The sequence below is a fragment of the Chiloscyllium plagiosum genome, unplaced genomic scaffold, assembly GCF_037043375.1.
Source record: "Chiloscyllium plagiosum isolate Xiang-an unplaced genomic scaffold, Cpla_swu_hap1 HiC_scaffold_34, whole genome shotgun sequence".
Classification (NCBI taxonomy): Eukaryota; Metazoa; Chordata; class Chondrichthyes; order Orectolobiformes; family Hemiscylliidae; genus Chiloscyllium; species Chiloscyllium plagiosum.
Window position 1 is genome coordinate 38,214,593 of NW_028270172.1, and position 23,315 is coordinate 38,237,907.

At 40.3% G+C, this 23,315-nt stretch overlaps 1 protein-coding gene across 3 annotated transcripts in view; it reads right to left on the reverse strand.

The window, feature by feature from the left end:
- cdkal1 (CDK5 regulatory subunit associated protein 1-like 1) overlaps nucleotides 1–23,315 on the reverse strand; it is a 616,294-nt gene that overhangs the window by 411,547 nt on the left and 181,432 nt on the right. The gene's annotated exons all lie outside the window — the stretch shown is intronic.

Sequence of the window (23,315 nt, forward strand, 5' to 3'; positions counted from 1 at the left end):
CTAGAAAGTATGTCGTGTTGCGTCCGTTTATTTGTCTAGAGTTTCAAGGATCAGTCACAGGAACTTGCACATTATGCAAAGTAACCAAGTTACAAGAGGCAATGCAAATATAAAACAAACACTATCATTCTAAGGGGCCCTAAATTTTAAATAATTTGATGCTGATAGAGGAGAAAAGGGGAAGGCTATGTTCAATGAATACTTTCAACTGGCATGGATTAAAATACATTCTAGATTCATAGACAGCAAAACCCACAACCAATTCTACCTGGAAGGACAAGGGCAACAGATACCTGGGAAGATACCTGAAAGTTCCTCTCCAAGCCGCTCGTCGTCCTGTCACTCTGTCAAAATCCTGGAATTTCTTCCCGAAGGGCATTGTGGGCTCACCCACAGCAGTTCAAGACAATAACTCACTATCACCTCCTCAAAGGCAACTATGGACAGGCAATAATCCTGGCCAGCCAGCATTGAGTGAATAAAATGAAAATAAAGGAAACTCAATCAGGATTTTCAATTTACAATGCTGACACTGGCCTCTAGTAGTCTTGCTAGTTTAACAATGATGAAGATCTTTGTCTTCAAGACTTTAAACTCTGAACCAAACATGGGTCATGAGAAAAGAAAATCATTGCTTTTGCTTAAGTACTAAACATTGAATTCTCTTTAAAGCTCAGTTTAAAAAAATTGTGGCAGCTCTCCCATATTTTAAGACAAATATCTTTAAAAAATAAATGCCAGATAGGAGGACTGCAAACTCACATGGTTACGCTTTTTAACACTATGCTGCATTTATAGTTATTTGAACTTCAACTACTCCTTCAAACTACAATTTATTCAATCACAAGAAAAAGCTTGAGTTGTCAGGTTATGCTGACCAATTAAATAAACTTGTAGGTCACACTGATTGTTAATATAAATCCTGATTAACACATTTTAAACTTCTGTCAAGATTATGTACTTTCAATGTGTTTATCCTATCTACTGACAGTCATGTTCTTGACAGCAAATAAACTGAAGTGCTGCACTAAGAGGCAACTGTCCAAATAAATTCAAAGAAAGGATGAGCTGTACAACTATAAATACCTTTGATCATGTTCATTACTGTAGAACATATATCACACATAGAACTGCAAAACAAAGGAGCAGGTTCTTCAGCTCACCATGTCTATGCTGACCTTGATGCCAAACTAAACTAATCCCATCAGTCTGCATATGCATAATCAAAGACCTTTCCCACTCTGGTTATACTCTCTTCCAGTCTCCTCCATCAGGTAAAAAGGTATGAGTGTAAATAATCATACAAATAAATTTTAAAACAATTTCTTCCCCACAGTTACCACACTTTTGAACGGACCTCTCAAATGTTAATTCTGATCTCTCTGCAACTTCTCTGTGCATTCTGCATTCTGTTCTGTCAGCCAGATGCACTTTGTATGGTACAATCTGCCGGTATAGCATGCAAAACAACACTTCTCACTGTACCTAGGTACGTGTGACACTACGTCAATCGATGAATCATGGCTTGAACAAAGTGAACTTCATTTTGAGAGATTCCAGCATCTGCAGGAATTTGCTCCTTCATTTTGAGAGATAACTAGTCTGGTCACATTTGCTCAATACAAACAACACATTTGGTCAACACAATTTGATGAATATATGAAACAAATAGATTAGCCAAGCATTTTACAAAATACAAGAATAGCAATATAATAGCAAAGTCAAGTTCATGCAAGTTGAAGTAATTTGATAACTAGTAGGCCTTTGCCACCACCTACTGGTAACAAAAATACTGTTCACCAAGTCTGCATGGACCATGAGATATTAATTAACACTGTGTAGAATAGGAGTACAACATTCATTTAGAAAAAAATTGAATCTTCAAATTAATATATTTTAACAAATTTATATTTGTTTTCCCACAAATTTCACCCAAAGTTGATCCCAATCTACATGCCAAACATTTTGCCACTGAAGAACTTCTCAGATTCTCAATTGTATCTTCTACTGTCTCCATTGTAATCATGGTAAAAATTAAGATGGGGAGGGTGACATAATCTAAACTTGGCTATGCCCAGTCAAATTGTGGTTCAAACAGAAGCCCATTACTTCATTACACTTTTTCTTTGTTTCTCATTACCCTTGATTCTCATTCACTTATCTCTTCCTTCCTATTGTCCAGTAATGCTTCATTTAATTTCTTGCATTTCAAGCACATTGTCCACAACCATTCGAGGATTTTACCACTCACTTACTAGTTTCCCAGACTTGACTCCCTTTTGAAATAAATTCATGGCTTCTGCCATACTGTCAAATAATGCACTTGTCATTGCCTCCTTCCAATGACCTGAATTGTCTTCATCTTGCTCTCTCTCACCCATCATGCCCATTGCCACCTATTTTTCCAAATTATCTATCCTGCTCATTCATCTAACAACTAATAGAATATTTACCAGTGGTCTCTACATCTGACTTCATAATGCTCATTAATGTCTGAACAAGACACATGATATTCACAGACTTATTGTGGGCGATTACATTGACATTGAAGGCCTTAGTAGAGATGTGATTCATGGGTAATAACAGGAATCCTTTGTTAAGTCCTCTCTCTGGCCAAAGAGGTATGTTAGTACTTTGGCCCTCATTGCCAAATCTCTTCTATCTCCCTACTTTGTTGCCACCTTCAAGTATCTCATTATCTTACATCTGTCTTCACTCTCTGCAGTCCATTCAAGCCTGAGAGCTTCTTACCAAGATATCTTCAGTCTTTTTATTTCTGAGTGAGCTTCAACAATTCAACACTTTGTCTTGTTCTCCTTTGACTTCACTACCTTCCTGTATCCTTCCATGTAAACTCTCTTACTCATACTCCATTCACAAAAGCCCCCACTGACTTTGTCATTTCACATAGCCTCCATTCCCATTGTCTCAATTACAAACAAGACCTTCTTTCCTTACTTTCTTGACACCCACACTGCTCATGTTTGCTTCCCAAATTCAAATCACATTTTCTTTTATACTGATCCAATCCTTGAAATTATTTCTCTGCAAGGCCACTTGCAATGGACTTTCAAAGTCCTAATTATCAAGACTTTGACTCTCTAAGCCTCACATTGCTTCTGATGGGTTCAATCGCACACATCTTTACCTTATTTCCAGTAACACCCATGCTCTCTTTCAGTTTAGAACCCCATTTTCAATCTTTTAATTCTAAGTAGTGCAATGTTGTTGTGTATATGATGGACAACTGGTTTAATCGTTTATCTCCATGTCCATCTGGACATCAAAACTGCTCATTATTCCATAGTTATCCTGTAATGCAAAATTGTTTCCCTAGTTGCTTGATTCGCCATGAAATGCCTGCTTAAATCCATCTACTCAGTCACAGTGACATTCATTTTCAACGTGAAAAGAGGTCATGCATCTCTTTAATGCTAAGACTGAGCCCATTTGTTCAGCTGCATCAAATCTACTACTAAAAATTAATTTAAGTGTGAGCCTCGACAGTAATGCCAACATTACTGAACATTCTTAATGTCTATTAAATGTAAAGGGGACCTGCCTTTCTTAAAATATAGTGGCAGCTTTTGCGGTGAGTGTACTTCTCATTGCAGTTAGGTAACGTATTCGTGGTTTTGACTCAACCACGATAAAGCACCTTGTATATATGCCCATTAGAATGGTTTGAGAATTGCAGGGAAATTTTGCATTTGGTAATATTACCAATCATCCTTTACCCTTGGTGACTCCCAGAATATTAATGGTGGAGGGTTTGACAATGATAATGCCATTGAATGTTGCATGAAAATCATTATATTTTCTCCTGTTTGAGATTATTATTGCTTGCCACTTGTATAAATTAAGATTGTTACTTACCAAGTATGGTCACTGTCAGGTCTTTCTGTATGTGGGTAAAGATGGCATCATTATGTGAGGAATTGTTAATGGAACTGAAGATTGTGTGATCATCATTAACCAGCCCCATTTCTGACCTTATGATGGAGAGAAGATCATTGATCAACCAGCTGAAATACAGTTAATCCTCAGACACTGAGGGACTGCTGTCGTTATATTTTGAAGCAGAGACAATTGGGTCTCCACAATCGCAACCATCATCCTTTGCATCAGATATGACCGCAGACAGTCAAACACTTTCTCCCTTTTTGCTAAGACTCTTTTAAGTCACAATCAATATAATGCTCTCAATGTAAAGGGCATTCACGCTCTCCAATCTTGTTCAGGTTTTACCCAAAACTTTAATATCATCTAGATCAAATGGTCCCAGCAGAATCCAAACCAAGAAACCATGTGCAGATTATTGCTGAGCATTTGTTAGCACAGTCAACAATATGTTCTAACACTTTGCCAACGATTGAGAGTAATCTGATGAGGCAACATTGGATGAATTAGATTTGCACTTTTTGCTGATTGGCAATTTACAATTTATTGGGTTGATGCCTTTGTTTTATTTTTATGCAAGGTTGGAGAGCATAGAAAAGCACAGATAGACTGTCCACCTGACACGTTTGGCTCACGATGGTTATAAATGTTTCACCCTTGCCTTTTACACTCATGGTTTGGGCTCTGCCATCATTGAGGAGAGGACATTCCCTGAAGCTTTTCCTCCTGATCGCTACTTAATTATTCACCTCCATTCAAGACTAGCTATGGCAGGACTGCAGGGCTTTGATCTCATCTTTCAGTTATGGGTCACTAAGTTCTGTCTGTGGCATGCTGTTCCACTGTTTAGTGGAAGTGCAGTTGCTTCACCAGTCTGGTCTCATTCAGACACACATCTGATGTGTGGCTTCTGACGTACTCTTCTTCATTTGTCATTTAACCGAGCTGGAAATGTGTTGCTGGAAAAGCGCAGCAGGTCAGGCAGCATCCAGGGAACAGGAGAATCGACGTTTCGGGCATAAGCCCTTCTTCAGGAATGAGGAAAGTTTGTCCAGCAGGCTAAGATAAAAGGTAGGGAGGAGGGACTTGGGGGAGGGGCGTCGGAAATGTGATAGGTGGAAAGAGGTCAAGGTGAGGGTGAAAGGTCAGACTGGGGTGGGGGCGGAGAGGTCGGGAAGAAGATTGCAGGTTAGGAAGGCGGTGCTGAATTCGATGGATTTGACTGAGACAGGGTGGGGGGAGGGGAAATTAGGAAACTGGTGAAATCCGAGTTCATCCCTTGTGGTTGGAGGGTTCCTAGGCGGAAGATAAGGCGTTCTTCCTCCAACCGTCGTTTTGTTGTGGTCTGACGATGGAGGAGTCCAAAGACCTGCATATCCTTGGTGGAGTGGGAAGGGGAATTGAAATGTTGAGCTACAGGGTGGTTGGGTTGGTTGGTCCGGGTGTCCCAGAGGTGTTCTCTGAAACGCTCCGCAAGTAGCCGGCCTGTCTCCCCAATATAGAGGAGGCCACATCGGGTGCAGAGGATGCAATAGATGATGTGTGTGGAGGTGCAGGTGAATCTGTGGCGGATATGGAAGTTTCCTTTGGGGCCTTGGAGGGAGGTGAGGGAGGAGGTGTGGGCGCAAGTCTTGCACCTCCTGCGGTTGCAGGGGAAGGTGCCAGGAGTGGAGGTTGGGTTGGTGGGGGGTGTGGATCTGACGAGGGAGTCACGGAGGGAGTGGTCTTTACTTTACGGAATGCTCGGTGCGTTTCAGAGAACACCTCTGGGACACCCGGACCAACCAACCCAACCACCCTGTAGCTCAACATTTCAATTCCCCCTCCCACTCCACCAAGGATATGCAGGTCTTTGGACTCCTCCATCGTCAGACCACAACAAAACGACGGTTGGAGGAAGAACGCCTCATCTTTCGCCTAGGAACCCTCCAACCACAAGGGATGAACTCGGATTTCACCAGTTTCCTAATTTCCCCTGCCCCCACCCTGTCTCAGTCAAATCCATCGAATTCAGCACCGCCTACCTAACCTGCAATCTTCTTCCCGACCTCTCCGCCCCCACCCCAGTCTGACCTTTCACCCTCACCTTGACCTCTTTCCACCTATCACATTTCCGACGCCCCTCCCCCAAGTCCCTCCTCCCTACCTTTTATCTTAGCCTGTTGGACAAACTTTCCTCGTTCCTGAAGAAGGGCTTATGCCCGAAACGTCGATTCTCCTGTTCCCTGGATGCTGCCTGACCTGCTGCGCTTTTCCAGCAACACATTTCCAGCTCTGATCTCCAGCATCTGCAGACCTCACTTTCTCCCCATTTAACCGAGGTCAATCTCCTAGCTCGACAGTACTGGTAGAGTGTGGAGGAGCTAGGCCATGATGTTAAGAGAATGTCATAGGTTACAATTCAGAGGCTGATGGCCCATTGCTTCAGGTCTGAACTACTAGGCATTCACTGAGTCTATTCCATCTTGTATAGCAGTGGTACTATCCAACTCTAACCTTTTTGAACTACGCCGACGTTTATGTTGTTTCATTAACTCTAGTCAGCCCCAAGTTCATCTTGACCATGACCCAACTTATACACTCTCAGAAACTAATCTGCTGACTATTCAACTTTCTCGCTTAGTTTTCATGCTAGTTGTATAGAAAACACTTCTCTCTTCTATGTAACTGAGCAGCCACTTACCAATCTGTCATTATCACACCCTACGTCCACCACAGCTATTATTTATTCCTAGTGAAGGCCATTGGTAAGGTGGAGAAATTGTTTCCATATATGGAATAAGAATAAAATCAAAGGCTGAAAATATAAAGTAGTCACTAATAAATCCAGAAGTGATTCAGGAGACACTTCAGTTACCCACAGAATGAACAGAATGTGAAACTCACAACCACAAGGAGAAGCAGAGGTGAAAAGCATTGGATAGATGCTTTAAAGGGAAGCTAAATAATAGGTGATGCAAAAGGAGAGAAGGTAATGCAGACAGGATGAGATGAAGAGAGGTTCACGTGACCAGAAACATCTGCGTAGAGAAGCTGGGTTGAATGACCGGCCTCTGGACTGTATATTCCATCTGTCAGCAAAAGATTGCCCTTCACTCCCATAGAGTGCAGAATACATATATTAAGCAATTAAATACCACTTGCATCCAAACACTTCCACATATACAGTTCATATATCACACTAACACCAGATATATTTCAAAGTACCTGTACATTATTCACCACATTTGAACTTACTTTAAAAATGCTATTTTAAATGACATCAACACAGGGGTAATGTTGGTTATTTATACTCAAGTTCTTAAACTAACTCGTCAATCATATGAACATGAGAAACTTGTGTTCAAATTATTTATTTTGTTGACAAGTATCAAAGTAAATGCAAATCTTGCAGTTAGTTTCTCATGTTCAAAGATAGTCACGTTCTGTTTATTGACATATGTTTAACTTGCTACTCTATTGTGAAATTTCAAAAACTTCCATCCAAACCTTTCCAAGAACTTTAAAAATAAACCCGTTTCCACTTTACTACATATGAATGGTAATACTACTAAAAACTTTACAGGATTCATATCTTGCTGTTCAAGAAGGAGGTTCACTTTACAGAACAGTGTCAAGCACATGGAGTGCTATTTTGTTCTAAACCATTTCTTCTGTCCTCTCAACTGGATACTATAAGTCTCAGTAAAAAAACAATGTTTTGTAAACATGTTTTGGTGGTTTGTATTTCTCAAGCACAATGTGTAGCTGTTCCTGATACTTTCACACAGCATAGTTGCACTCATGTGACAAAACATGCCTGCTTCATATTGACAGAAAGAGATCGATTCTGACCTTTCCCCTACTTTCAATCAGCTCCAGAACAGCATATTGAAACTATACTGTAATCTTATTTAAGAGTTGGTTACGGACACTTGGAGCCAAACCTACATGTTGCATTGCTAAAAATTAGATATAATCCACATCACAATGATCAGCAGTTCTGATGCATTTGTCTCTACATATTCAGTACCTCGGCACCTTTGTATCTAAGATGGTGTCATAAGTGGTAACTTGTAAATGTTTCACTGTACTGATGTCAGTATGTGTCATTAAATCTAATTCTATTCAATTCAATATGGAGTGCAAATACTTGAAAATTTAAAGAGAAAGCAAACTTGAAATCATGCTTTCCATCATATATGCATGGTTGGAGGGGATAATTTGCTATTTATTTTCTTCTTTACTGTTTACTTCCTAAGGCAGTATTTGAAAAAAGCAGCGATTTTTCCTATTGACCTGTTCAAAATTCCTCCCTAAAACAAAAAACAGATTAATTGTTTTTTGCTTGCGGATTAATTGCTTGCGGATCTAGTTGTTTAGAAAACAGTTCCCACATTTTCCAAACAAACCATAATAAACTTTATTTTCTTTTCCTAACCAACCTGTGCAGGGATGTTATGACACACCTCTGGAGCTGGTGGGACTTGAACCCAGGATTCTGGGCTCAAAGGTAGGGACACTATCACTGAACTACAAGAACCAACTTCATTATTCATGAAAATACTAAAAAAATGTAATAAAGTGTCAGATTAATACCAAATTTCACTTTCAATAGTAGTGTTTTTGCTTCATCTGTTTTTCAACCCTTGGTAACTTCCTGTCTTACACAATATATTCGTAAGTCATATTTATTAATTTAGCTTTGCATAAGCCGTAGCCTTTTCATCCAAGCTGAATAATTTGCTTCAACCCGAGGGATTAAACACACTATCAAACAAATCAGGATGTCTGAATCTGATTTCATACAGTGAAATTAGCTAATATTTACCAACAGTAATGGAATTGGTAATGCTTCTTCTTGCAAGGAATAGGAAATTCAGCTTGGGTTAAATAGAAACCTAACACCCAGGTTAGTCTGAGACACTAGTTTTGGAGGGGAATGGAATCAGAAAAGCTACAAAATGGCAAATATTAAGATAGAAAAAATTATTGCATCCTCCAAGACGAGCTATCACTGAACAGAGGTGCAGCAATAAAGCTGAAAGATTGTGGAGACGTACAGCAAGATGTTATCTGTGTACTTCTGACCTCCATATCTGTTAATGTTGTTGTCAAGGAAACATAAGATTAAAATAATAAAGATAGATTCTTAGGTGTCTCCAATGTAATAGTGTATGAACGCGAATAGAAACGATTGGTAACAAAGTTCTAATCATAATTGAGCATGTGTATAATCAAACAAAGTTGAATCAGTCAACGGAGGAATGAGAACGTAGTCAATGGGAAATCAAGTTTGACAAACCTGCAAGCTTTCTGAGGATGTTACCAGCAGAGTCAATAAGGGGAATGAGTGGATATGATGTTTTTGGATTATTTTTCATAAGACTTTTGGGTAAATCCCAAACAACAGGTTAATAAACAAAACTGAAGTGATAAGCAGTAACGCCTTCATTCCAAAGGTGATTAATCTTTAGAATTCTCTATCCTGTAGAGCTGTGAAAGTTAAATCATTTAGTCAGTTCATAATAGAGACTGATGCAATTAATAACTAGCAATCTAAGGATAGGGAGGTAATAAAGAAATATAATATTGAGATAGATGATGACTATAAGAGGACAGCAGGCATGAAAGCTGCATGGCTGACTCTTGATCTTCTGTTGCTAAAAGGAGGGAAGATAACAATCATCCAGGAAGGGCTGGGTAGAAAGAAATTTAAGCACAGCTGTAACTAATTATTTTATATTTTAAAACATGAAAAGCAATCTGAATCACGAAAATGAGGTAGCTTTGGCTGCAAATGTAGTTTTTTTTTAAAACACCTAGGAAAGGGAAAATAAAGTGTCTAAGAACATTCACAGTTTGGTCACAATGAAAAACACCGCACATTGCAGTACTCAAGCCAACATGTTGCTCTTACTGCATTTCCTGAAGAAGGGCCTGTGCCCGAAACGTCGAATCTCCTGTTCCCTGGATGCTGCCTGACCTGCTGTGCTGTTCCAGCAATAAAGTTTCAACTTTGATCTCCAGCATCTGCAGACCTCACTTTCTCCTCTTACTGCATTATCTTGAGTAGTGGGGGTCAATAAAGTGTGGAGCTGGACAAAGCACGGCTGGTCAAGCAGTATCAGAGAAGCGGGAGGGTCAGTCTTTCAGGTCAAGATCTTTCATCAGGACATTTTGAGTAGCATTCATATCCAAAGTGGAGACACCAAATACCTTCTGCTCATTATTCCAGGTGAAGGTGGGATGCATAGCAATTGTAACTCTGTATGTTTATACACATGATCAAACGAGTGTAAGAAATATCACATATATACATAGCAGTACAGGTCAATTCCAGGAGTCCACACAAGTTCAAAGTTGTAATTGGCATAATTGCAGGCAAACTGAAAGGGATTTTCAAATGATTTGGCATATTGGCATTTTCATGGCAGGATGAACTTATAACAAGCATTAACAGGCACAGGAAAAAATACATTTTCTAACAAATTAAATTACAGCTTAGGGTACTGGAAATATCCAGTGCCCAGAGGACAGTTTTCTGAATACTGAATTACAAGGGATGTTTGTGCACTAACAGACAAACTGCTGTTCAAAGTCAATCCAATCTATGCTGAAGAGAATAGAGGAATTAACGAGTGAACAGGAAGCAGCAGATGGTGTTGCTATGGTTTGCTCTCCACATTCACCACCTCAAGAAATTCTACATTAACTAAGCCCCAGGGCACCACCTGGTAGAGGTATAATTACAAAAGCATGTGCTTTTGTTTCATTACATTTGAAAAAATTCTGTTTTCGGACTAATGTCTCCACAGCTGTTTTTTTCCCTAAATCTGTGCGCATGTATAGACATCTTTAGTTCAGAAGAGCCAGATCAGTGAAATCCCAGCATCCTCCTTTATTTAACACTGTCCTCATTGACAGCACATCAGCAAGAAAATCATCTGTTAGTTCAAAAGGTGCCAACTGGACCTGATCAAGATGGCATCATCTTTATAGCACCAATAACAATGACCATAATGAGACTCTTTCCTCACAACAAATTGCAACGCAGACAACAGTGGCCATAGCAGCTGCTTCTCTGACTTTGTGATCCTGTCTCCCTTGGGTGGAGAGATTAAAAAAAACTACAAGCACACGCTTTATGCCTTTGTCACTATCATTTTAATGGCAGACGTATGAGGTGGACTGAGTAAGAGCTGCTTAGCCAGCTGCCTCTCGCTATTTTACTTTTGAGGGCTGATCGGAATAATTGCTAGTTTGGTACAATTGCCTCTCTATAACTTGACAGAAGCATCTAGAGACTTAAAATCGAAGTACAACACACTGAATGGAAACTTAAAAAGAAAATTGCACAAACTGCAGTTATATATTTAAAAGTCTATTGTTGAACTACAAAATAAAAATATTGAAGATATTAAATGCATTCACTCTATAAAGCAAGCAAGGATGAAAGCTCACAAGCTATATTAATATCATTTTCAAATAATACTCCACAATATTTTTATCTGGAATTGGAACAGAAAAAGCCAAGCATTTCAAACCAAGTTTTGTATTTCCAAAATGTCACACATCAAGATGTCAGGAGTCAGTTTTTGGTTTCTCCAGTCAAGGAGTGAACAAAGAAATTAGGAAGAATAGGCCATTCAGCTTTTAAGCCTGCTCAGTAATTTAATATGATCATATTTGGTCTTCCAACTAAGTACTTGGTTCCTATTTTCTCCTCATACTTTTTGATCCCTTTAGCCCAAAGAACTATATCCAATTGATTCTTGAAAACTTTCAATGTTTTTGCCATCAACTGCTTTGTGTGGCAGAGAATTCCACAGACTCACTGCATTCTGAGCAAAGAAAGATTTTCTCGTTTCAGTCCTAAATGGCTTAACCAGTTTCCTTACATTTTTAGCACTATTTTGGACTTTTTCATCACCAGAAATATCATTCCTCTGTTTCACCTGTCCCGTCTTCTTAGAATTTGATAGACTCCTATATTTTCTAATCAACTTGTTCAGAAATGTTATTACAGATCAGATGCTTCAATGTCATTTGAATAAGTTGAGTGAATAGGTAGATGAAGTATAATGTAGATAAATGTTAGATCATTCATTTTGGTGACAAAAACGGGAAAGCAGATTATTATCCAAATGGTGATAGACTGGGATGGGGGGGGGGGGGAGAAAGAGAGTGCAATGAAATGTGATGTCCTTATACACCAGTTGCTGAAAGCAAGCATTCAGGTGCAGTAAGTAGTGAAGGCGGCAAATGGCCTTCACATCGAAAGGATCCGGGTACAGGCACAGATATGTTTGCTGCAATCGTGCAGGGCCTTTGTGAAACCATATCTGGAGTACTATGTACTCTGTTTGGTGCCTTTATCTCAGGAAGATGTTCTGGCTATCAAGAGAGTGTAAAATGTTTGCCAGACTGATTCACTGGAATGGCAGGACCGATGTATGAAGAGAGGCTGGACTGACTAAGACTGGAGTTTAGAAAAATTTTTTTTCTTCTGTGGGTCATGGCTGTTTCAGCCAGCCTTTATTGCCTGCTCCTCATTCATTTGAGAAGTTGGTGGTAAACTGCCTTCTGGAACCACTGCAGTCCACGTGCTGTAGTTTGACCCACAATGTCTTAGAGAGGGAATTCCAGGATTTTGACCCAGCAACAGTGAAGGAACAACAATATATCTCCAAGTCAGGATGATCAGTGCTTGAAGGGGAAGAGGTGGTGGTTTTCCCATATATCTGCTGCCCTTGTCTTTCTTGTTGGAAATGGTCAATGGGTTAGGAGGGAGCTGTCTAACGATCTTGGGTGAAATTTCTCCAGTGCATCTTGTAGATTATACACATTGCTGCTGAATGTCGGTGGCAGAAGTGGTTACTTGTAGATGTAGTGCCAATCAAGTGGACTGCTTTGCCTTGGATGAATTTACGCTTCTTTAGTGCTGTTGGTTTTGAGGAGAACTTGCAGGTGATGGTGTTCCCATGTATATGTTGACCTTGTTCTTCGGCATGATGGGGTTTGAAAGTCTGTCTAAGAAGTCTAGTGAATAATTCAGTGCATCTTGTAGTTATGTACACATTCCTACTGAGCACCATTGGTGGAGGAAATGAATGGTTGTGGACATGGTGCCAATCAAGTTTCTTTCGGCTGGATGGTGTCAAGCTTCTTGAGTGATGCAGGCAGTACGTTCATCCAGGCAATTGAGGAATATTCCACCACAGTCCTGACTTGTGTCTTGTAGATGGGGGAGTTTGCAGAGTCAGGTGGTGAGTTACTCATTGCAGGATTCCTAACCTCAGATCTGCTCTTGTAGCCACTGTATTTATACGGCTAGTCCAGTTCGATTTCTGGTCAATGGAATCCCCATGATATTGATAGTAGGGATTAAGCAATCGTAATTGCATTGTCAAGGGATGGTGGTTAAATTCTCTCTTGTTGGAGATGGTCATTGCCTGGCACTAGTGTGTCATGATGCCTGGATATTCAGCAGTGATGAAGCTTCAAATTTCTCACTGGATACAAAAGTGCGTGGTCCAATTAGCAATGATATCCCAACACATTAAGATAGACCTCCAAAACCCACAACCATCCTCATTAGGTGTGACTAGGAAAGACTGCAACTTTTCACTCGGCCTCCTCGAGTTAAAGCATTAAACTTTTAAAAGTCTCAAATTTTTATAATGAAACTTTACGAGGAAAATTACAGGATTATGCAGCATATAAATATCAGTCTCTGCAGAGCTATTGGGTTTTAGACTTTAAAATGTTGTAGCCAACATTCAAATCAAATTTCCACAGCTCAGGATTTCTACTGGCAATAATTTAGCTTTCGAAAAACTGACAGATTGGCCATTTGATCTCCATCTCACGTCCCTGGAAGAAAACTGCACCAACATCTACACATTGGCATCAAAAACACTACATTCCTTTAGGCCACATCCCACTTGAATGGCCCCTTGTACAATGGCACCATGCTAGTTAGCTCATTTACCTGCTGCCCCCCTCACTCATCTAAAAAAGCAGGACAACTGCAAGGCTGGAAACTCTTTCATTCTTGCCCGCTGGGTCCCTTAATCTTGTCTCAGTCATAGTCAAACCCTCCTTTCCCTGACTATTAACTAAATCAGAAGATTCTATCCTATTGGGAGTGACCACCTTGTGGTAAAAAATATCCAGCTGTCATTCGACCTCCCTGATATGTCAAAGCGTCTGTAATTCAGTGTTCAACTCAAATACTGAGTCAAAGCTGGTTAAATCTGTAAACATATTTGCAGGCATATATTATCCGAATCTCACTGAAATCCATCCCTGTACTTGCATCCTTTTCTTTGAATTAACCAATCATTTATTCTCATGCTTATTTCCTTTTTTGTAAACCCTATTTCCAGTTCTGATATATTTTAAGCCTTAAGAATAGAACGGACTTAAACAATTACCAGAACTGACCAAACAAATTTCTTCTCCTGTAAGCAAGAAAAAAATCAATTCTAAAAAGTGGCACTCTGTCTCCAGGTCTCCTTTCACTCGCTATTTTAACATGCGTGGAGTGTCACTGGGTCTTCCTTTCATTTGTTTCTACTTTGTATGTGGCATCACATCAAATACCTTCTTGGGAGTATGTTTACAGGTGTCCCTCAACAACAACAACACATCATTCCTTCAAAGAACTCCAATAAATTGGTTGAACGCAATTTCCCTTTCCCGAAGCCATGGCAACTTTCCCCAATTATTTTCAGTTTTTCAAAATGCAACCTACAACCAGTATTTCACCTGATCTATTAATCTAAATCAATTTAGCAATCTGTAATAGCTTTCAGAAGTCACCTCAATAATTTTCTGAGAACAGCATAAAAACATATCAAATGTTTAAGAACACCCTTATTATTCAATATGATGACTGGAGTGTCAATTTTAGAATTTACAATTTCTTATTCATTCTGTATCACTCTAATATTTTTTTATTTCATTCCCTGCTGGTTGCACCACTATAAGGCACTCCTCTTTTGAATATCCTCTATGTCACAGTATCACTTTGCCATATTAACATGACACACTTAGAGTCATGGAGATGTACAGCATGGAAACAGACCCTTCGGTCCAACCTATCCATGCTGACTAGATATCCCAACCCAATCTAGTCCCACCTGCCAGCACCCAGCCCATATCCCTCCAAACCCTTCCTATTCATATACCCTTCCAAATGCCTCTTAAGTGTTGCAATTGTACCAGCCTCCACCGCATCCTCTGGCAGCTCATTCCATACACATACCACCCTCTGCGTGAAAATGTTGCCCCTTAGATCTCTTTTATATCTTTCCCCTCACACCCTAAACCTATGCCCTCTAGTTCTGGACTCCCCAATCTGAGAGAAACCACTTGTTGATTTTCTTTGTGATTTGATAAGGTCCTTTGAGCTCTTTTAAAATAGGTAACATACTGACACTACCTCTTTAATAACAAAATTTCAAACATTAGCATTGTTATCTGTTCTGGCTTTCATTGCTTTTGTGCAACTTTCATATTCTATTTGCATAACTCACATGATTTAGTTAATATTTCTCAGAATTCTCACAGCACAGATTCATGACAAGTAGATTATTAGATTAGATTACATTAGATTACATTACAGTTGGAAACAGGCCCTTCGGCCCAACAAGTCCACACCGACCCGCCGAAGCGCAACCCACCCATACCCCTACATTTACTCCTTACCTAACACTACGGGCAATTTAGCATGGCCAATTCACCTGAGCTGCACATCTTTGGACTGTGGGAGGAAACCGGAGCACCCGGAGGAAACCCACGCAGACACGGGGAGAACGTGCAAACTCCACACAGTCAGTCGCCTGAGGCAGGAATTGAACCTGGGTCTCAGGCGCTGTGAGGCAGCAGTGCTAACCACTGTGCCGCCCACAAATTTCATGGAATTTTCTGAAGAGACTAAGGTAGCGGACAGGTGATTGTCTTCGGATATTATTCATTTGGACTTCCAGAAATCATGTGATAAGTCTCACAATAAGAGACTGTTAACTAAGGTAGAAGCCCATGGAATTGAGGGTTGCTTACTAACATGGCTGGAAAATTGCTTGTGTGGCAACATAAAGTAAGGATAATAAGTAGTACAGACTCAAATTTGCAGCATGCGACTGATGGTGTCTCATCTGTGTTATGGCCTCAGTTATTCACACTATTTATTAACAACTTAGATAATGGCATAGAGAGTCATAAATTTGTCAACTGCATATTGATTTATAAACCTTCTACCACTCAGTAACCCACTTTCAAGAATTTAAGAAACACAAATTACTGCGATCTTTACTTCTGATAAAGTCTTTTTATGATGAGATCAGTTTGCTATCTCTTCTTCTTACATTCATCAGAACAATTTACTAGAATACTCTGTGGATTCCACACAGGGACTATAAGTGGACTCTAACAAGTCGAGGCATTGCCTTAAAAAATGAACCAGTTAATTTCCTTTGACGGTTAACTGCTGGAAGTTGTTTAATTTTTAAACAAGGCAAGTTGACTCTGATCGGTCAAAGCATTATCCTAATAAAGGAACCAGCAAATGATTCTCTCATATTTTGAATTTCCTAAACAAATACGAGCATTTATGAATCCAGCTTGATAGTGTAAATTAGCCACAAAGGTGGTGAATATACATGATGACTTCTTTTAACTTGTCTTTGATGTCAAAGACTTGTTACTGAAGTTTGAACTGCCATAATTAATCTTGTGTTGGATCTCTTTCCCTTGGGGGACTTTTGAGAGAAGTGGCTGCCTCAGGTTTGGGAAGTACTCAACATAATGCAGAGTGAGTGTATGTGGTAAGAGGAGTTATGGTTTAGAAGTCAAACTGCAATACCTATACCATCTAAGTAGCATCCTTACCTGATCACTGTAAAATTCACACCGTGCTCTCTAGTGAAGTGCATGTGACATGGTGTGGGTAGCGAACAGGTACAAAAACTATAACACCCCTGCGTAAGTCCGGTAGCCAGCAGAGATTACACTGTCATTACGATCAAGAGACAGATCACATTTTCATACTAGATTTGAATCCAATGTTGTTTTGCCACAAAGGAAGACAGACAGAGAAAACAACATGGACAGATAACAAGGATACTTAAAGTTCTTCTCTTCTTCCCTCTCTCAATCTCAAAAGCCTTCATAAAAACTATCAGTGACCTAGAAATCAAGGTTAGTCCCAAGCTTTGCTGCTCTTAAGGTTATTGGCATCATCAGTGATCCCTCGCAGATGAGGATAATTCTCTTCCACTCTCAGGGTGAGTCCATAGGTGGCTGTACAAACCAATATGGCTACCACAGGTTCTGTTACACTCGGAGCTGGTGGTGATCACTGGAAAGGGTAGGTGGGGCATTGGTGTGGCAGCGCACTCCTGTTGCTGTTTTCACCTGACTTCCACTTTTTCCTAGTGGAAAGTTTCGAGGTGCTCAACGCCTTGCTGGGTGCTGCTGCTCCACCTTGGATGGTCTTGGGTCAGTGATTCCCAGGTATCTGTGGGAATGCCACACTTCGCCAGTAAGTCCTTGAGGAATAATGAAGCACTTTCTCTGTTGACATGGGGCTCGACTGCCATTTTAAAGCTGCATCCTGAGGGTGTGCAAGGTGCCTGTACAAGAGTTCTTTTAACATGGGGAAACCGTTGCACACTGGTTATCATACAAACTTAACAGCGCACGGTCTTGGTCCAGTGGCGGGGGGTCGCAGACAACTGAAGACTGCTCTTTGGCCTTAGACTACCTACTGTAGAGTGCAGACACACAGTTCAGCACTGGGCAATGTTTGCATTAGTGTGAGGTACGAGGTGCGGATAGTGGGATGAAAGGGAGAGAACGGGAAGGACAGCGCAGTTGGTACCATTGTGCTGGTAAATCTCAGTCTGTGATTGTAAAATCACTGGGCTTGAGGTGGGAGTTCGTAAGATAACTGGGGTGGGGGTTTGTAAAATCACTGGGCTGGTGATTGGGGGAAGTTTATCTTAAAAAAAACATTAAACTGAGATGGAGAGTTTATAAAATTACTGGGAGAGGGTTATAAATATAACACTGGGTTAGGGGGATTATAAACATTACTGGGGTTACATAAAAACTGGACTGGAGATTACTTAAGGAGAAAGTGAGGACTGCAAATGTTAGAGATCAGAATCAAGAATGTGGTACTGCAAAAGCACAGCAGGTCAAGTAGCTTCCCAGGAGCAGGAGAATCCAAATTTATCTCTCCAACCCTTTGGCTCACAAGCCTCATTCCTGATGTAGGGTTAATGCCCGAAACATCGATTCTCCTGCTCCTCAGATGCTGCCTGACCGGCTGTGCTTTTCCAGCACCACACTCCGGACACTGGAGATTAAATAACCACGAGGATTTGGGAGGGGGTGGGGGGAATTATAAAAATTATATGTCTACGGGGTGTTATAAAATTATTAGGGGGTTATAAAGTATTGGGCTGGAGGTTGTTATAAAATTATAGGAGGTTACATAAACACTGGACTGGGGAAGGGATACGAAAAATCTTGCTGCACTTCCAGCAACAAAAGGAGCTCCGGCCAACGGATGGATGAATAGGCTGGCAGTTTGTAGGCTGTACAGCCACTGCCATGCTCAATTCCGAGCACCAGAAGACCCATTTCAGAGGCAGCCAGAAGACTGGAGTGGTGCTTGGGTCTCGGATCCCAGAGCTGTGAGAGCAGGAGAAGTTGATCGAGATATGAGAAGATAAGGAGAGGTAAAGGACAGAAACTAAGGGAAAGTAGGTAGTTGTGTGCTCAGGCAGCTGTAGACCAGATTATCGCTGCCATCTTGCTCTTAAGGTTACAGGACAACAGTTGAACCATTGGGTTCAACTGCAGGTTTCACTCTTGCAATTGAAGGCATCTTACAAACTTGAACTGAAACAGCCTGTTCTCCTCTCTGTACAGAGGCTCGCCTCCCAAACTTGCATTTTTAAACTGATTACCTGAGTTGTGTGTATCACTTTTTTTTTAGGTTTAATATGTAGTAAGTCTCCACTCACTTTCACTTAAAAATACTTGGGTATGGCTATTCCTGATTTTAGAGGAGAAAGTGAGGTCTGCAGATGCTGGAGATCAGAGCTGAAAATGTGTTGCTGGAAAAGCGCAGCAGGTCGGGCAGCATCCAGGGAACAGGAGAATCAACGTTTCGGGTATAAGCCCTTCTTCAGGATTCCTGATTTTAAAATGGTTAGCTAAGTTTAATTGAAATGTGAAAGCTGTGTGTCAAAAATAAATTAAAAATATCAGATGAGAGCAACATGGAGGGGATGAAAAATGGAGGAAGCTGATCTTCTGGTAGTAAGAGGTACTACACTTGAGATTCATAACAGATCTTCTGTGTTCAAGTGGCTGGAACAGGACTAGAACTACCATAGATAGAAATACCATGGATAACATAATAGGCAACAAATAATAGCCATAAGGAAAGGCAGGTAGCAACATCTCAGGTTTGAATCCTTGGCGTGCAGAGCTACCCAATATCCGCTAAGAAATCAGTGTTTCACTAGCATGCCAATGGAGAGATCTGTTGATGACAGAGTGCTGGAGACTGTCACGCAATCCAGGACTACATATTGAGGTATGCACTAAACTGCTGCAAAAGCTCAATGGTGAAAGGCAACTTCCTCCGACTAAGGGGTTAGAAACCATGTAAAAAGTCCTCAGAATGTTTGGTGATTTTATTTTGTACATGTAATGTGCACTGAGACACTTCACAGTAGCACATATTGCAATTAAAGAAATTGATGTATATTGCATTTTCTGTAATATTAAATTTGAACTGTTACGACTGTACCTGTACACATATCAATATTTTAGGAAAAGAAAATTAGCTCAGGCAGCTCAAATGATCAAAGCCACTGTTTGGAAGTCAAATCAGTTTTAATAAGTGCACTGTGATTTCCAGGTAGTAAGTGCAGTCATGTAAATATTAAATAAAGATATTCAATGATGCAATTAACAAATTAAAATAATCCTTTGAATTTTCACTTAGCCCTAAACATAGAATTTTAAATGTAATAAACATACAAAGCTTTAAATTGCTGAAAGTATTTCCATTAACTCACTCAGTCCCCCAGAATCTCTAACTCCTAAACACATCATCTTCCTGAAGTCAGATTTTATTTAATACACCATGCCAACATGATCATACAGGTAGCTAAAGGGGAGCCTGTAGACATACTGTACTTGGATTAGCAGAAGGCACTTGAGAAGAGTCACATAAAAAATTACTGCACAAAGCATGGGTTTACGATATTGAGGGAGGCATATTAGAATAGACAGAAGATTGGCTGCCTACTGACAAAAAAAGGGTATATATAGATGGGTCTTTTTATTGATTGAGAGAATGAAAAAGAATGGGATCCTGCAGAGGTCTGTGCTAAGGCCTCCATTGTTTACAATTTGTATCAATAACTCAGATGAGGCAAATAAAGATATAATAGCTAAATTTACAGATCGTAAAAACAGCTAGGAAAATATTTATGAAGACATATGGAGTTTGGAGATGTAGAGAAAAGTTGAGTGAGTAGGCAAACATCTGGCAGATGGAGTATAATGTGGGAAAATGTAACATTGTTCATTTTGACAGGAAGAATTAAAAAAATGAACAGTACTACTTAACAGGAGAAGGACTGCAGAATTCTGAGGTGCAGAGAGAGCTAGCTATTTTCTTGCATGAGTCACAAAAATACGCAAGCATAGTAAGTAAGTAAAATGACTCTGGAATGCTATCATTTATGACAAAAGATACAAAAGGTAAGGATGTTACAGTTCAGTTGTACAAGGCATTAATGAGATGATATTATGCATACTGTATGTTGTTTTGGTCTCCTTATTTCAGAACGGATATAAATACATTGTCGGCAGTTCTGAGATTAATTAGAATGATACCTGAAATAAGTAGGATGCAGGAACTAGACTTTCAGGGATCATCCCTTGCCCCTCCTCTACCTACAAGATTAGGGCCAACAAGGGCTTCCCCACCTATCATAGCTGGCATACTGATCCACTTACCTATTCAGTAAAGCTGCCTATTTTTCTTGTTAGTTGGTAAATTAATTGATTAAACGGTGACAGATTGATATCCTTAACTGGTCATTGACTGATCAGGAACGTCAACCATGCATCGTCCTGTCCAAAAAAAACTACTGCGGTGACAAAGAGTCAGATATCATGTCACCACTTTCAGGAGGAACCCAACCACCTTTGGAGGAAAATGTCATTGAAGAAGCAACCGATGATGGACAAGTCAGGGTCAGTAGCCTGAGGAACCACGGCAAGGATGTCCTAGGATGAGATGGTCGATTATCAATAGCCCACAACCTCCTTCCTCTGTGCTGGGTGTGTCTCCAACTACTGGAGTTTTCTGCTTTTTCCTCATTGACTTAAATATGGCAAATAAATTTGGCTCCTTGATGCCAGACTTAGTCAAATGATCTCTTGGTGTCAGAGAGACACAATCATCTCATTTCTGAAATTCAGCACTTCTATCCACGTATGGACAATATGTAATGAGATCTGAAGCTTGGAACTCATCCAACAACCAAACTGAGTACACTTACATACAAACATTAAAAAAAAAGTACTAATATGCCATACATCGCCTTCAGCCTATCTGCCATTCAGCAAGAATCATTTTTGACCTCAACTGCAATTTACTAACTGTTCCCAATTGCTATTGATGCCCTCAGGCACCAAACATCTGTCTATCCTAGCGTAAATATATTCATCAGCATATACAATGGTCTAGGATTTCAAAAGATTCATAATCCATTGAGTGAACAGATTTCACACCATCTTGGTCCTTGTGATCAGACTCTTACCTTGAGATAACTTTCTTCCCTGCCTTTGCAGTACCTCTTCCAAAGTACTGAAGAGTGAAGGATTTGCCAGGCCATATTCCTTCTAAGCTATTTTTTGCTGTGTAAACTGCTGAGATCTGTGCATGGCAGTGACTTCCAAAACTGCACGTCAATGTGCTGCTGTGTTGATCATGCCAATCAGTCTGTGCAGAACCTTGAAGTAACCTCAGAACGATTGTATGGCCTGCCAGGTTCTGACACACTGGCACAGCAGACCCAGTAGAGGTGGTGGCAGAGTGATATTTATGCTTACCAGGCTGGTTCCTGGGGTTAGAATTAATAGGATTTGACAGGTTAAATGCAGCAAAGATATATCCTACGACCAAGGAATCCAGAACCTGAGGGTCACTGATTGTGGATATTGGGGAGGCCAATTCAGACTGAGATAAGGATAAATTTCTTCACCCAGAGAGGCTGAGCCTGTGGAATTCTTGTTTTATTATTCTTTCTTGAGATGTCGGCACCGCAGGCTAGGCCAGCATTTACTGCCATCCCTAATTGCACATTGGGTAGTTAAGAGTCAACCACATTACTGTGGGTCTAAAGACAGATGTAGACCAGACCAAGTAAGGATGGCAGTTTTCTTCCGTAAAGGAATTAGTGATAGGTTTTCCCCTGACAATCGACAATAGATTCATGGCCATCCTTAGACTCTCAATTCCTGGTTTTTATTGAATTCACATGCCATCATCTGCCACGGCAGCATTTGAACCCAGTTCCCCAAGTCTCTGTATTAACAGTCCAGCGATAATACTACTAGGCTATTGCCTCGCCTTCTCTGCCACAGAAAGGGATTGAGGCCAAAACATTGCATGTTTTCATGGGGATGAATATAATTCTACTGGCTAAAAGGATCAAAGGGTATTGAGCACAAGTGAGAAAAGGGTAGTGAAACGGATGATCAGCCATGATATTGTTTGACAGGGTAGGCTCGAAGGGCCAAATCGCCGCCTCCTGTTCCTATTCTCTATGTTTGCTTGTAATTCTACTGCTCATGCTCACAGTGGCCCAGAATATCTCACAGATGCCCAGTTTTGAATTGATAAACCCACTGAGTCTATAAAATATAACAGACTGGTAATGCCACACAAATGATGTGATCACAATGAAAAAAAGGGACTTTATTTCTACAAAGATTGCACAGCAGCTATTCCTAATAAACAGATTGTCTTTGAGAAGTAAATTTGTCAGAACAAAAATATTTTCTTTCTCATTGGTTCTTTCACCATCAGGTTCAGTCTGGTAGTTAGGACATGGTCAATTCAGTCAGCTATAACACTACTGAGCTACTTAGATAGTGAAAATAGACAGTGTGATCAACAATGAAGTTTAGAACATATACCAGCAATGGTGTTGGGGCATTCTGGGACACTGATTGCAAGGTATGATTTAATGATCAAGACTATGTCAGACTGGTGCTGGACTTTGCTGTAGGACAGCTCTCTAAATTTTGATGATAGTCCTCAGATGTTCGTAAGGAGTATAAAAGTGCGTCTTTTACGTTTCTGGTTCATGTACCAAAGTCGGATTGCT